General features: G+C 41.9%; 1 long non-coding RNA gene across 1 annotated transcript; it reads left to right on the top strand.

The window, feature by feature from the left end:
* Nucleotides 1-7: 7 nt before the first annotated feature.
* LOC309377157 lies at nt 8-15,347 on the top strand. Its single transcript, XR_014171445.1, has 4 exons — nt 8-162; nt 1,555-1,677; nt 14,910-14,982; nt 15,190-15,347. It is a non-coding gene; the product is annotated as an uncharacterized lncRNA (long non-coding RNA).
* Nucleotides 15,348-15,556: the final 209 nt, after the last annotated feature.

The raw sequence follows: 15,556 nt of genomic DNA on the forward strand, positions 1-15,556 counted from the left end.
AGGGCGAAGCGCCGGCTCCGGAGTCGCATCCGCCGCGCGGGGCCCGCCGAAGCCGCCTGGGCCCAGTCAGGAGCCGCTGCTGCTGCCGACGACAACGGGCGAAACATCTCACACTCGCATGCTGGGCCGCGCCGGCGCCGCTTCCTCAGCCGGGGCCCAGGGGTAAGTCGGAGTAGCGGGTGCTGTCGCCGCGCCGCCGGGGATGGAGCGTCGCCCTCGCCCCCAGCCTCTGGTAGACTCGGGCCCGCAGGAGGAGGAAGAGGAGGAGGAAGCGGCGGTTGAGGCCCGTTCCTCGCGCCTGCCTGGCCGTGGCTGTGCAGCTCTCTGGGTAGCCGCCGCCGCCGCCGCCGGGAGGAGGCGAGGAAAGGGGAGGAGGCAGCGGCGGGAGGAGGAGGAGCTGCCGCCGCCGCCAGTTTCCCTCACAGCTTCTCTCGGACGCGCCGCAGGATCAGGCCCGGCTGGCTGCCTTACCTGAAGGCAGCTGTCCTAAACCCGCTTACCTGAAGGGAACAAGGTCCTTTGGCTTCAATAGGACTGACATCTTCTCTCTCATATATATTTATCAAATTTTCAATTTTATATTTCCAAAGAAGCATCTTACAAACTTTTTAAAATATCCAGTAACTTCCCTTCTTCTCTTTCCATGGTTCATTTTACATATACATATTTTACTATAACAATTCAAATCAAAGTTTTCCACTTTTACATCCATCAAAACTTACTTACTCTGTTGGATTTATCTTAACGCTGCCAGCGTTTTCAGCTGTATGCAGTTATTTTCCATATATTCAATAAATGTTTCCCCGTCTTCTTTAAATGCATGTTCTTCTTGATCTCTTTATAAAGTCTGCAAGTTCTGCATATTTTGTCAGCTTAAGTTGGAAGGACCTTGCTCACTTTCCATTTTTTGGGCTAACTATACATGGGCCACAATTGTTGCATACATAAACAACCTTTACTGACACCTAGGAATTACCGGTAGTTACAGTATATCCAACAAAAAGGACTCTGGATGGTTTTTTTTTTCCAGAAAGTAGTTTTAAACATTTTTTCAATTCATTATAAATCATTTCCCAATACACTTTTACCTTTTTACATGTACATCACATGTCAAAAAAAGTTCCCTCTGCTTCTTTACACTTCCAACACATATCTGATTCTGTTTTTTAAATCTTAGTCAACCTATTCAGAGTTAAGTACCATCTATTAATCATTTTCAGGTAATTCTCTTTCAATGAATAACATGCTATAAATTTCAGGTCACTTTTCCAAAGTTTCTCCTAGAGGTTGAGATCTATATTGTGTCCTATATCTATTGCCCAGTGCGTCATTGAGGCTTTAACAAATTTGTCTTTTGCTTCCCATTCTAGTAGAAAATTTTACATTTTAGACAAACGTTTATCCTTATTTTGTAAGAGTTCTTTTTCAAATTGTGAGCTTTGGTCCAGAAATCCATTCTTTCAATCTAATTTAAACATAACATCTTTTAAAAATTGTTTTAATTGAGGGTTTTCTTGGCTTACAAAAGTACGTATGTCGTCTCTTTATTTTCAGAGACCTGTTCTTTCCAGTGTCAGAAATCTGAATAGGACTTGCTTCTGAATAGGCATGGATAGGGCCTACTGCTTCTGAGGCTGCTCTCATGTACATGCAGTTTTTACTGCGGCTACTCAAAAGGTAAGCTGCAGTAAGAAGTGCTTGCTCACAATAGGACTTAGTTGGAGCTTTCTATGTGTGTTGCAGTGCAAGCCCTACCTGGGGCTACCCAAGAGGTGATCTGAGTGATACTTCTTGAGAAAGAGGTTGAATTCAGGCCTCATCCCACTGACCTGCTGGGAGTAAGTCCCCTTGGGATCAATGGGATTTACTTATGAGTAGGTAGGATTAGGGTCACTGCTTTTTATTTATTAAATTTATATAGCGCCCTTCTTCTGAGGGTCACAGGGCAGTTTGCAGTACAGGCAGGCAACCACCCATTGACATGAGGAATTGCGTTCCAAGGCACTGCACATTTAAGTGTAATCACATATAATTGAAACACCATTGAGAAAGCCTGCAAACACCCCCTTCCATAATTTTTTGTGAAGTTTTTGGGTCACTTTGGGTTTGGCATGATGCGTTTGTGTGCTGTCATTCACGCACCTATGGAATGCACATAAATGGGGTTGCCTGTATAAAACCACAAAAAAGAAAACATAAAATTCTTACGCCATACCCATGTATGCAATAAGCTTTAATGCTTATTGCAACACAATCCTACCCATATCTGCTCCGAAGTAAGATGAAGCAAGAAATGCTTTCTTAAGAAAGATGAAGGCTTTAGGCCTTGTCTTACCTGCTGGGAGTAAGCCCCCTTGGATTCAGTAGGGTTTACTTCTGAGTAGGATTACCACCCAACAGTTCTGGCATTTGTAGAACCTGAAATATGAGACAGAATTCCTACTCGGCATAGGCCCATTAAAGTTTATTAATTACTAACTTGGGTTCATTAATTTCAATAGTTGTAGTCTGAGTAGAACTTACTTGAATTCAACCCTGGGAATGAATCTTACTGAGCTCTATGATTTTTAACTACTTAGAAGTAAGTCCAATAATCCAAGAACCTGTGTCAAAATACAATGGCTATCCAGCTCTAAAATTGTGAACTTTAGGTTGTGACTTCTAAATCTGAGTCTTATCGTGAAATAATTGTTAACAGAATTTGAACCAAAATATTTAAAACGTGTGGCAAAACGCAAAGAAATACACACTATTGCAAGTGTGTTGTAAGAATAATAATTGCAAGCCAATCTCCGGGAAGAGTTTTTCTCCACTGGCAAAACATTGAGCTATTAGATTTTTGCTGCCTTGGTTATCATTCAAATTGAGCTAGACTTGCTCTTTGCTTTTTATCCATTCCCTAGAGAGGAAGAAATCATTTCCCTAACGGGGTAGGCTAGACTTGTAAATCTTCACAAAAGGACTGGGGAAAGAAAAGAACACATATACCAAGCAATGGAAGACTACATACATTGAATCCATATTGTAGGGGTTGCCAGTGCCTGCAGAGGCCTTCCCTAGCTCCGACAGGGTCCCCTCCTTTCCCCCTCAAAGTGCTTAAAAACATTCTCTTACAGGAAATAGAATAGGCTGTTGTTTGTATTTCAGCACTGGGTGTGTTTATGTGTGTGTGGTGTCCGCAACATTTGCTCTGATTTGCAGATGTCCCCTTCGGCTCCCAAAAGTTGGTGACACTTGTTACATTTTTTATATCTATACATTGTTTCATTTCTCTATCCTACAAATATTTGAGAGTGTTTACAATGCCATCAGATTGTTGTTTCAGCCATGGCTTTGTCCCACAATCTGTTTTGCAAGTGACTGGTCTTAGATCTGGCATATACGAGGTGATAACAGAGACATGCTCCTCTGAGTAGGTGTGGTGCCTTCTTCCATCAAGTGGGTAACCATAATTTGATAAGGGGAAAGGTATCTGTTATAGAATATGCTTTTTAGGCAAGGAGTAAGCATGTTGCTTGTGGGACGCAGGTGGCGCTGTGGGTTAAAGCCTCAGCGCCTAGGACTTGCCGATCGAAAGGTCGGCGGTTCGAATCCCTGCGGCGGGGTGCGCTCCCGCTGCTCGGTCCCAGCGCCTGCCAACCTAGCAGTTCGGAAGCACCTCCGGGTGCAAGTAGATAAATAGGAACCGCTTACCAGCGGGAAGGTAAACGGCGTTTCCGTGTGCGGCTCTGGCTCGCCAGAGCAGCGATGTCACACTGGCCACGTGACCCGGAAGTGTCTTCGGACAGCGCTGGCCCCTGGCCTCTTAAGTGAGATGGGCGCACAACCCCAGAGTCTGTCAAGACTGGCCCGTACGGGCAGGGGTACCTTTACCTTTTTTAAGCATGTTGCTTACCATTGTAATAACAAAGCATTGGGTTAGACTGGAAACCGTGGTGTCTGTAAAATCCAGATTTAAAAAAAAAATTATACAGGATGATTTGTTATTCTAGAATTGTGAAGTGTAGGTACGAAGCAATGTTCCTTCAGGCTCTCAAAATAAAATTTGTGGTCAGAGCTTACCCAAAACAAGTTTTTCAGGGCTCACTTAAAGGCAGGGGGAACAATCCACCCCAAGATTAGACACATTACATTCATTCATGTATTTAATATCCTGTCTAGTTTGGCCCCAGGAGGTGGTATCATTTTCTGATGAATAGAACAGAGGTCCTTCTTGCAGCATTGTTTGCCCCATCACCTACCACAGGGGTGGGGAACCTGTGTCCCTTCAAATACTTTTGGACTATAACTCCATCAATGATGGGAGTTGTACTCCAGTGACACCTGTAGGGCCAAAGGTTCCCCACCCCTGACCTACCAGGTTACCCCTTAATTGGATATTTGTTGTGAGGAAGTATTGTATTTAAAAAAACAACAATCCAACAACTGACATTTCACTACTCTTGTCTCTAAGCTCTGAAACATATAAAAAGCTTGTTGTCACAACCATTATGGTTACCTAAAATAGAGGCCTCATTTTTAGTCCAATTGAAATGAATCCAAGAGTACAATTCTATGGAATTGGGTGAATCTTTGTTAAGGTTTGCATACTCCTTAGGCAGGGATGGTAGGATCAATCAATTTTGGTTCTTTCAGTTTCTTATTTTTCCTACATTCAGTTCTCTACATGTTTGCAGCATTTTTCCCCCTCTTGAAAATATGTCAATGATTTAGTGTGAATGTCTCTTAATAAACATATTTTTATATGGAAATGTACACATTTTTGCAAGTATTTTCCCATAATATGGTGTATTCTTGTGTGCCTTTTTCACTAATCTCATTTTTATGCACATGTTCGCCTAATGGATGCATTTTTGTGGACATTATTTCACTAGAGAACTACATCACAAAATTCGGATGTGTGACTTTAATTATTATTATTATTATTATTATTATTATTATTATTATTTATTTATTTATTTGTAACCCCCCCCCAATCTGGCTGGGTTTCCCCAGCCACTCTGGGCGGTTTCCATAGAAACCAAAAAACACTAAAATATCACACATTAAAAACTTCCCTGAACAGGGCTGCCTTAAGATGTCTTCTGAATGTCAGGTAGTTGTTTATTGCTTTGACATCTGATGGGAGGGCGTTCCACAGGGCGGGTGCCACTACCGAGAAGGCCCTCTGCCTGGTTCCCTGTAGCTTTGCTTCTCACATTGAGGGAACCGCCAGAAAGCCCTCGGCGCTGGACCTCAGCGTCCGGGCAGAACAATGGGGGTGAAGGCGCTCCTTCAGGTATACTGGGCCGAGGCCGTTAGGACTTTAAAGGTCAACACCAGCGCTTTGAATTGTGCTCAGAAATCTACTGGGAGCCAATGTAGGTCTTTCAAGACCGATGTTATATGGTCTCGGGGGCCGCCCCCAGTCACCAATCTAGCTGCCGCATTCTGGATTAGTTGTAGTTTCCGGGTCACATTCAAAGATAGTCCCACGTAGAGCGCATTGCAGTAGTCCAAGCGGGAGAAAACTAGAGCATGCACCACTCTGGCGAGACAGTCCGCAGGCAGGTAGGGTCTCAGCCTGCGTACCAGGTGGAGTTGGTAGACAACTGCCCTGGATACAGAATTGACCTGCGCCTCCATGGACAGCTGTGAGTCCAAAATGACTCCCAGGCTGCGCACCTGGTCCTTCAGGGGCACAGTTACCCTATTCAGGACCAGGGAGTCCTCCACACCAGCCCGCCCCCTGTCCCCCAAAAACAGTACTTCTGTCTTGTCAGGATTCAACTTCAATCCATTAGCCGCCATCCATCCTCCAACCGCCTCCAGGCACTCACACAGGACCTTCACCGCCTTCACTGGTTCTGATTTGAAAGAGAGGTAGAGCTGGGTATCATCTGCATATTGATGGACACCCAGTCCAAACCCCCTGATGATCTCTCCCAGAAGCTTCATATAGATGTTAAAAAACATGGGGGAGAGGATGGAACCCTGAGGCAACCCACAAATGAGGGCCCAGGGTGTGAACACTCATCCCCCCACCTCCACTTTCTGAACACGGCCCAGAAGGAAGGAGTGAAACCACTGTATGACAGTGCCCCCAGCTCCCAGCCCCTCTAGACAGTCCAGAAGGATGTTATGGTCGATTGTATCAAAGGCCACTGAGAAATCCAGCAGAACTAGGAAACAACTCTCACCTTTGTCCCTAGCTCGCCGGAGATCATCAACCAGTGCGACCATGGCAGTTTCAGTCCCATGGATTCAGTTTCAAAGGATAGCTGTGTTTTGGTTCTCATATAAGTTTTGAAAGTGCGAATTGCCTTTTAATGTGAACTGAATCAAATATCTTCCCTATTCTTAGATCAGTAGTACATTTAAGAATATGAGCCTTAGATATATGCAGCCTCACTCTTCCACAGAATGAAATTATTACAGTAACTTTGCATTGAATACAACTCTTGCATAATTCTCAGCACACCCAGCAAGAAGTTTATAGTTTTAGTTCCTGATCTGTTATGTAAATCTATTATTTTTAATGCTCTTCTTACTAAATAACTTCCTTTTGACACTCTTACTTCACTTCTTGAACATTAGAAACATCCTAATTAAGTAATCAGTCTTATAATCAGGAACTTGCTAATATGTGGCATTCAGATGCTATGGATACTGAAAGCTTTACAAAATGCCTGTTTGTTTCACAAACTGTTGGGAAAGCCAAAAGACAGAACATTGAAGCACCGCCGCCCTCTAAAATTGACTCTGCTGCCATGATAGAGCACAAACCAGCATGAAGTAAACAAATGAGACATGGTGCAGTAAATTTATGTCAACAAGCACCATTTTGCATCTGTTAAATTTGGTGAGAAAGCACACAAATGGCTCCAGTTGTGTCAATTTATACAACTTTTCACCAGTGGGTATGCCACTAATCTTTGCTTTAGTGACTAAAATACACCGCATCTGCAGTCTAGTTCAATGCCGGCAATTGGCAACATTTCACAATGTACGTCATTTGTCAGAGTACTGACTATATTGCCGTTAATATACAAACCGAACTGTGGGGTGGTTACTGAACTGTCTACATTTAATCTGCCACAGGAAAAATATTCTAACCGTGTCAGGCAGACACTTCCCTAGAAGAATATGATACATCACTTTAGGCAAAAATTCAGTGTGTACTTAGTTTAACCCGTGAAATTCTTACATGGGAAGCATGTAGGGATGGGATATGCTTGGTCTAAAATAAAGAAGATTAAGGACGGGACTTAATTTTAGCTTCTTATTCCTCCTTTGCTAAGAAAACCTCACACAAAGCAGAAACAATGAGGCTTCAGGAGTAACACAAAGCATGCCAAAGTATTTTCATTCCCCCAGCTCAACAACATAATTAGTGGCAAGTCAGCAGAAGAAAGAGGAGAGTAGCTGGTTGTCACCAGCTGATCAGTATATTCCTGGGAATCAGATTTCAAAATCTGAAGAAAATGTCTAAAATTTACCTTTGAATTGAGATTTGGGGCTAAAATGAAAAAAGGAACAGATCACACTAGTAGCATGTTCCTCAGTTCCCATATCACATGGATACCTTATTGAATCCAGTTCTTATTTGCTGTTATTGTAGAAACTGGAGGGCTAATTTGTATGCTTTCTAGTTGCTTCTCTGCTGGGTCTGATTAGCATCACCTGGAAATTCCAGCTTTTCTGCATTCAGTCTCATGCGGGAGAAAATCTTCTGGCTTAAATAAGATTAGTGTCACTTTAGTGGACTTTCCCCATGTTTTCTGTGTTACGGAGGTAAACTTTTGAACTTGTCAATTTTGAACTTTCAAAGCTAACCAGATACATACCTAATGGATTCTGACTCTTTTTTACTTAAGGTAGAACTACAAATCACGTATAGTTCCATGATTCTTCTGGGAGAGACAGTTTTTAAAAAACAAAGCCACAACGCAGTCACTACACCCGCAGTTTATTGTAGACTTATTGCCACCATCTCCTGTGTTTATTTTTTTGCTCTGTGGATGCTTGAGGGCAATGATTCATAGCACTTGGGGCAAGAGCCTAGATATACTGGAGAGCTGGGGTGTTATGTTGCTATTGTCTTTACTTGTTGATCACTCACTCTTGCTATCTGGTCCCCTTTGCCGGCCAACATGCTTCTTCCAGACTTCACTGTAGGTTCACTGTAGCCTCACTCAGAATCAGGGATACCACTTGAATAAAATATGGGGGGCAAGTAGGCCTCACCCCACATAATTGTTCACATGACGTGGCACACACACACCATTTGAATGGCAATGCCCATCAACTGGGGGGGGCTTCAAATATTTTATGGGGGGGGAACAAAGGAACCTCAGCCCCTAGGAGTTCACTCCTATGCCCAGAATCATAGAATTACATGCAGCTCTACTGATAGACTGTATTTAAAACAGTGATATCAGTTTATGTCACCTGTTGAGAGTTAATTCGAATGAAAAGTCAGGTCTTGAGTTTCTCACTGAGAACAATTTTAGCATCCTACAAGCATAGACTCTGCAGGTGCATTTTGTTATTGGGATTGCTTGGTTTAGAAGATGAAGGCTAGGTGTGCAAGTTTGCTAAGCAAATAGCCTTTAGTCTACTTTTAGAGGATGGAAAGAGCTTTTACCCAAAAGAAGATGCAATTCCAGCTGTCACCATATTTAAGACTTCAAAGCTGGATTTAAAAAAAACAACAACATTTGAACTAGAACTGAAAGTAATAGTCCATGTGCTATGCTTATGGAATGCCAAGTGGAAACCCAAGAGATGAATCTAGCCCAGGACGTGGGTGTTGGTGAATATGGCTAGTCATCATCAACTTCATCTCAATATCTTATAATTCCTCTTTTCTCTCTCTGTCCTTTTATGGCATAAAATGTTGATGGAATAGCTGCAAGGCTGTTCTAAACATCAAAACTATTGTTGTGATATATAAAAAATCTATAAAGTCTGACCAAGGTTGCAGTTAATTCTGAAACCAGCCGTTACAGATCATGCTGGGGTATGATCAAAACACTTCTACATCTACAAAGCATGTTAATCTTGAATTTTGGTTAGGAGGAACTTTGCTATTATTACTGTTCTTTCTCTTATGCACTCAATTTGGGGCTACCCTCAGGCTGCAGCTAGCACGGAACGCCAGTGCTCAAAAGCTTGCATTGGTTACAGGACCAGGTTCGAGGTTCTTGTATTAATTTACAAGGACCTTAACTTGGGCCCAGGATGCCTATATAGTTATATCCCTGCCCAATCAATGAGGTCAGCGATTTTCTCCGTAGCTTGGGTACACAGATCATATCCATCAGGAGCCATCCTGCATTCAGCACTGAGGATCCAGCTTTGTGGAACTCCCTTTCCATTGAGACCAGAAAAGTTCATTCCCTGTTGAAAACCTGACACCTAATGACAACCTATTTACGGTATTTCAGTCTGCAGTTTAAGTGACAAACTTTATCTGGATGTGTTTTTTTAAGTTTATTGTACACTGCTTAGAGGTACTTTCAAATAAGTGGTTTATAAATTGCGAGAATCAATCAATAATATTGCTAGTTATTAATTACTAAATATGCTTGGGGGTAACATATTTTTTTATTTAAGCCAGACTGCTGCAGCACTCTGTGGTCAAAAGGTGCTTCAAGTGAGGAGTATTTATCTACGGTATTTTGCAGTGCTTTGTCAGTTTGGAGCATTGAGTTGTTGTAGCCAAATAAAGCCTCCTCTGTGTAGAGATAGCATTGCATATAACTGTTTAAAGGTAAGATGTCATAGTATCAGAGTTATTCCAGCCTGCAAATATTTGCCACAGATTACATCAATAAATCAAGGCTTTGGGCTTCCATTGTCTCTAAGTTAGCTGGATGGATTTAAAGTTGAGCAGCTTGCCCAGTATACACACACCCATGCACACACAATGCCTCTTTACTATTCCCATACAAATGTCTAATCAATGTAATAAGCTTTCAATGTTGCATCTCTCCATGAAATTTGTGCCTGAGATGTCAGCTCTGAACCATGCAGCTGCACCAGCACAGCAGCTTGAGGGGACTTGCTATTTTTCAGAGGAACTTTGTGAAAGTGGTTGCATATCCTAGGTCAAGAAGACAAGAGTTTGAACTTTTACCAGGTGCAGCAGAGACAAAACACAATACTTCTTAGGGCCTTGCTTTTGTCTTCAGACCAGAGGAAAGCAGATCAAAGGGAAATGGAAAGAATGGGGCTTGCACGCTTTACATTTCCTGTTAGAAGAGACCTTGGGGAACAGTTGAAGTTTTGAGAAAGTCATGATTGTGTGAAGTTCTCTGGAATTATTCAGAAGTAAATGGGTTCTTTAGGGCCCTTGCATGCTGTAACTAAATTCCTTCCTTTCTAAACTGCTTCCCAGTCTGGAATTTTCCAAAGTACTGATCTATTTATAGAGAATAGGTCCACCTGGTTACTGGATGAGATGATAAGAAATGTTTCATTCTTCTAAGAGCATAGTATGAAAGTACATGAAGCAGCAACCTTCCTGAAGCTAAGCAGATCTGGTCTAGTAATCACTGCCAGGTGAGGAAACAGCTAGACAATATAGTTTATACTGTCTCAAGATCCCTGGATAAAAACCATGATCTATAATAAAATAAATAAAAAATAAGGCTCAGAGAGTTATTTGTTCTATTTATTAGTTGCTTTTTTCAGAAAGGTGATTTCAAATTTACCAGTACTTTTAAAAATGAGGAAAAACAACCCCTAAATGCTCACCAATTACATATATAAAAGAGCAGATCCAACAGAACCCCACTAAAAGATAAGGAGAAAATTAAGGTCCAAAGGCCTTAGTGTAGTGATGCCCAAACATGGCCCTCCAGCTGTTTTGGGACTTTGTGAATAAAAATGTTTTGCCAGGTATCTAAGAACAAATAGGTTTGGTGGTGGGCATGAGTGGGTAGAGCATTTCACAAACAAGGAGCCACCACTCTTCTCTTATGTCACCTTCTCTTATGTCACCACGCTCCACGCTATTCAGAGGAAGCACACAGAAAAAGGGTTCAGATGACAAGTACAGGATCTGGGCTGGTTCATATGAGAACAGGATGCTGGACTAGATGGGCTATTGATCTGATCTAGTAGGCTCTTCTTACGTTCTTATGTAAGCAACAGTAGTGGATCCAGAAGCAACCCCAAGCTTTGTACCTGCTCCTTCAGAAGGAGTGTAACCTCACCTAGAGCAGGCCATACCACATCCCACTAGTCTAGGGAACAGCGCCTCAATCTTACAAGGATTAAACTTCAGTTTATTGGCACTTATACAGTCCCTGAGGCCAGACATCAATCTAGCACATCCACTGCCACATCTGCAGATGTAAAAAATGGGCCTTCCCATTATCTGTATGTTCTCTGAGCACCTGCAGTTGAGCTAGATTGAGCCAGTGTGCTATCACTCCTAAGCTTGCGATCAAGACTTACAAATTTCTTGTACATCCTCATAGCCCAAATTTTCAGCTGCACTCCACAAGCCTCCTCCTTTCCCTTCCTCTGCTCCAAAAAGGAGGAATTTTGTGATCTAATCAACTGCATCTGGCTGCAATCTATTTGCAAAACAGGACACTCGGTTCCAAATTCAGATGGTTGTGACTTCACTTTAAAGGCAAGCTGGAACAAGATGTCCTCAATAAATAAGGTAAACCAACCCGTTTGCCTGGGACGTAAGTGACTTCACTCTAGTACCTCACCCACAAGAGGGAACAATGGAACATTACCAATTTCCTTGCCTTCAGGCAAGCATGAAAAATAAGCAGCTTCACTGCTAATGTTTCGTTGTTACCCTGTTTATTTTTAAAGTCCTTACCTATCCTTTTATTTTCACGTTTTGTTTCACTCCTCACAATGACACAAGCCCTTTGTATTTATTTTCCCTATTCATTTTGATATAATATATTCATTAACAAACTCGGTGCTTTTAACAGCTAAAATTCAATCTATTTCCCTTAGTGCCCACTACTCCTTTTATTTCCTTCACCTTTTGTATTGTTCCTTACCATCTGTTCTGTTCTAACAAACCGTATTCTCCTGCCCAAGGCATCTCCTATTTACTGACTCCCCACCAGTTTTGTTTAATTCTTCCCAGTCAACTTCCAAATGCTACTGAGCATTGCATTAATCTTTATTAAAAACAGGAACTGTAGTGAGGCTGTGAAACAAATTGAGAGAAGCCACAGACTCTTATTCTTTATGCCAATACTGAAGCAGATCCAGTGGGTGGTAGATATACATTTTTTAAAAACTGCCTAAGAAATGGTTTAAGGGCACAAATCCTTTCAATCTTTTATAAATTCTAAAGTGGGAACCATGTACATACACATCACAAAAAGGATTTTGCAACATTACTAGCTTACATGGCAAAATCATGCAAAAGAAAACCCAAACAACCCCTTTCTGAAGGCAGCTCAGTGGACTTTGATGGGGGATAGCCACTGTGGCACTCTGAGAACAGGATAATGGACTTGATGGGCCATTGGCTTGCTCCAGCAAACTCTTCTTACATTCTCATGATACTGTAACTATACAATTGAATGTACATTTAGTAGACTTTGTGCATCCAGACTGCAAAATGGGGGAAGGGCCATAACTCAGTGGTAGAGCATTTGCCTTTCAAACAGAAGGTCCCAGGTTCATATCCAGGTAGGGATGGGAGAACTTCCTGAAATCCTGGAGGCCCGCTGCCATTGAGTACAGACAGTACTGAGCTAGATGGACCAGTGGTCTGACTCAATATAAGATAGCTTCTTATGTTTCCTATGTTCCAAAATCAGATTGACCTGGGATCTGAAGGATGTTGGCCTGCCCTACTCTGGCCAGAAGAAAGAATTGTGGAGAATCTAATCAATGTAGTCTTCTTGCACCACAAGCCAGAGCAGGTCAGGCAATGTCCCAACCAAAGCTTCCAGGTGAGGTTAGGTGCACTTGCTGCTCTGTGCTACTGGTACACCTGTCCCTAAGGCAGGGCTGGGGAACTTTTGGTCTTCCTGGTGCTGTTGGACACCCAACTCCTATCATCCCTGCCCATTAGTTATGCTTGTTGGGGATGATGGGAGTCCAATAACGCCTGGAGGGCCACATGTCCCCCAGCCTTCCCCTAAGGTTACTAAGTTTTCACCACACCCCAGCCTCAACTGCAGAGGGGATGGGCCTGACAGGTGCTGCCCATGCACTCACATGGATAGGTGAATATTGGGGACTTTCTGTACATGACACCCAAATTGCAGGATACCCTAAATTATGGACTGCCATCTGGCCTCACAATGGCTTGCTTTGCAGCTAGCAGCAAGACATTATTCCTACATGTAGTATCTCAATTCATGGTGCAGGAACGAACACACGTCTCTTTCCTCCCCAACATCCCCACATGTAGCTGCTTCACCCATGGTGAGCGGAAAGGTCTTAAGGGGGATCCTTAGCGTGTTGTGAACCTTTTTGCAGACAGGAATCCTGCAATATTGGGGTTTCTGATCACAGGGAGGCTTGTAACCATGTTCAGGAGAATATATGACATTCCTATTCAATGTGGAAAGGGTCAGGCTAGGAGCAGGGCTTGTGTTCATGGCCCTATTGGGTAGCCTGTTCAGGAATAACACCCAAGCAAGGTTATTGTCTTGCGTGTCTCAGCTGGTGTTTGAGCCATGTGTGAACTTACTTTGTATCCGGTTTCTTCCCTGTGAAGTCTGCATCTGTTGTGGGGTTTTGTTGTTGTTGTTGGAAGTAAAGTGATGGTGCTTGCAAAAAGCTACCTCAACTACTGGAGGGAAGGTAGACAAAAAGGCAACCTGTTCTTTATTCACTATTTATTTCTGTACTCCACTGCTATATACACACCTTCTTCGTTCTGTTGTTTTCAACTATTGTCTTAGGATTGTTTCTGCTTCTTTGTGATCAGCCGCTGAAAGGTAGGGATGCTGGGGAAGAGATGCAGTTCACACTTGATGGCCACCCTACTGAATTTGCACTTTCCAAACCAATGCATTAACTGAAGCACACACACCCTTCAAAATTCACTCTTCTCCAAATTTTGCAGCCAAGCAATGCATACAGAAATGCATCTGTGGGGGGTAAAGAGTACATTAAAATCAAAACAATTAATGAAGTTCAGAAGGCGATTTACTGCATTCTGGTTCCTTTGAAAGCAGAGTAGACAAATATTTGGAGAATACAGTGATCAATAGCTGCAAGTCCATGATGGCTCTGAATTCCAGCTGTTCGGAATTGTAAGCGCAGAGAGTGCTGTTGCACTTGGGTCCTTCATAGGCATTGAGCTGGCCACTGTCAGAACAGCATGCTGGACTAGATAGGCTTTTGGTCTGATCCTGCAGTAAAACCAAAATTCTTACACAGGTATGTTCAGAGGCAAACACATGACTATATCTGCACTGAACTGATCTTCTGTTGCAGAATCTGCATTTAGATATATTCTTAATGCAATTCCTACATGCATTTTTCATTCCAGTATTTCCGCTCACATAATTTCTCCATATGCACAGCATTGCAGCAAACATAGTATATATATATATACATTGAAAAACCAATAGCACCAATACAAATATTATGAAAGAGATTCATTTGCCTTTTAGCCCTGTTCATTTTCTTTGAAATGACCTGTCCTAGATTTTTAGATTAAAAATAACAAGTATGTAATTCATAAATACCACATGAATTTGATATAAAAAAAATTAAAACCTTACCTACGGTACTTCAGTACCTGACTTGTATATTTATGTGACTATTGTTAGAAGTGACTAATTGGGTTTGATTAGCTTCATCATTAATATTCTGTCCATAATTTAACATGCTTCAATAAAATACCCTAAAGCAGTATAATGATTAGATTTCAGGAATATGTGTTTTGCAATTAAGTTGCTCTTGATTTTGATATGCAGATTAAGAAATGGTGGTCTCGTCTAAAAAAAAAATACTGCCCTTATTAACTCAGCAGTATACTCTGAAGATTAGGTAAGAAATCCAAGATTTTCTCTTTGTATATACTAGTTAAAATGTATTTCAATCAAGCATATGTGAGCAAATCAGATTTGATTAGTTAAGTTCACAGTCATTCTATCTAAATGAATAATGTGTCACCTAACATTGCAAAAATTTGATTAATAGTTTATCAGTTAATTAAAAATGTGGTTTAATTTTTCTTTTCTTTCTTTTTTTTAGGATAATGCAAGGTAGATAGTCCTTGCGTTCATCACAAATGCAAATAGCTTTATCTTGAATCTATTGTTCTTCTTCATTCCATAGCCAACTGGCAGAGAAATAAAGATCTGAGAGTGATCTCTGTAAGAGCAAAGTAGTAAAACTTTTGTTTGCTTACACATATGGCTGCCAGTTGTCTTAAGTTCAAGAGGAAGAGACAAAGGTTTTTCATCTATGTCTGGAGCCGACAAAAATTGCTCTTCCTTTCCCCTTGTCTCTTTTTTTGGCCCAGCTCTGGTGACCTTTGAACATTGTCCTGACCACATGGGAAGCACTCGTCTGTGAGCCAGCACGATGGGGTAGGGGGCTGCATCTGAATGATGCAGGC

The sequence above is a fragment of the Podarcis melisellensis genome, assembly GCF_964234715.1.
Source record: "Podarcis melisellensis genome assembly, chromosome: 8".
NCBI classification, from domain to species: domain Eukaryota; kingdom Metazoa; phylum Chordata; class Lepidosauria; order Squamata; family Lacertidae; genus Podarcis; species Podarcis melisellensis.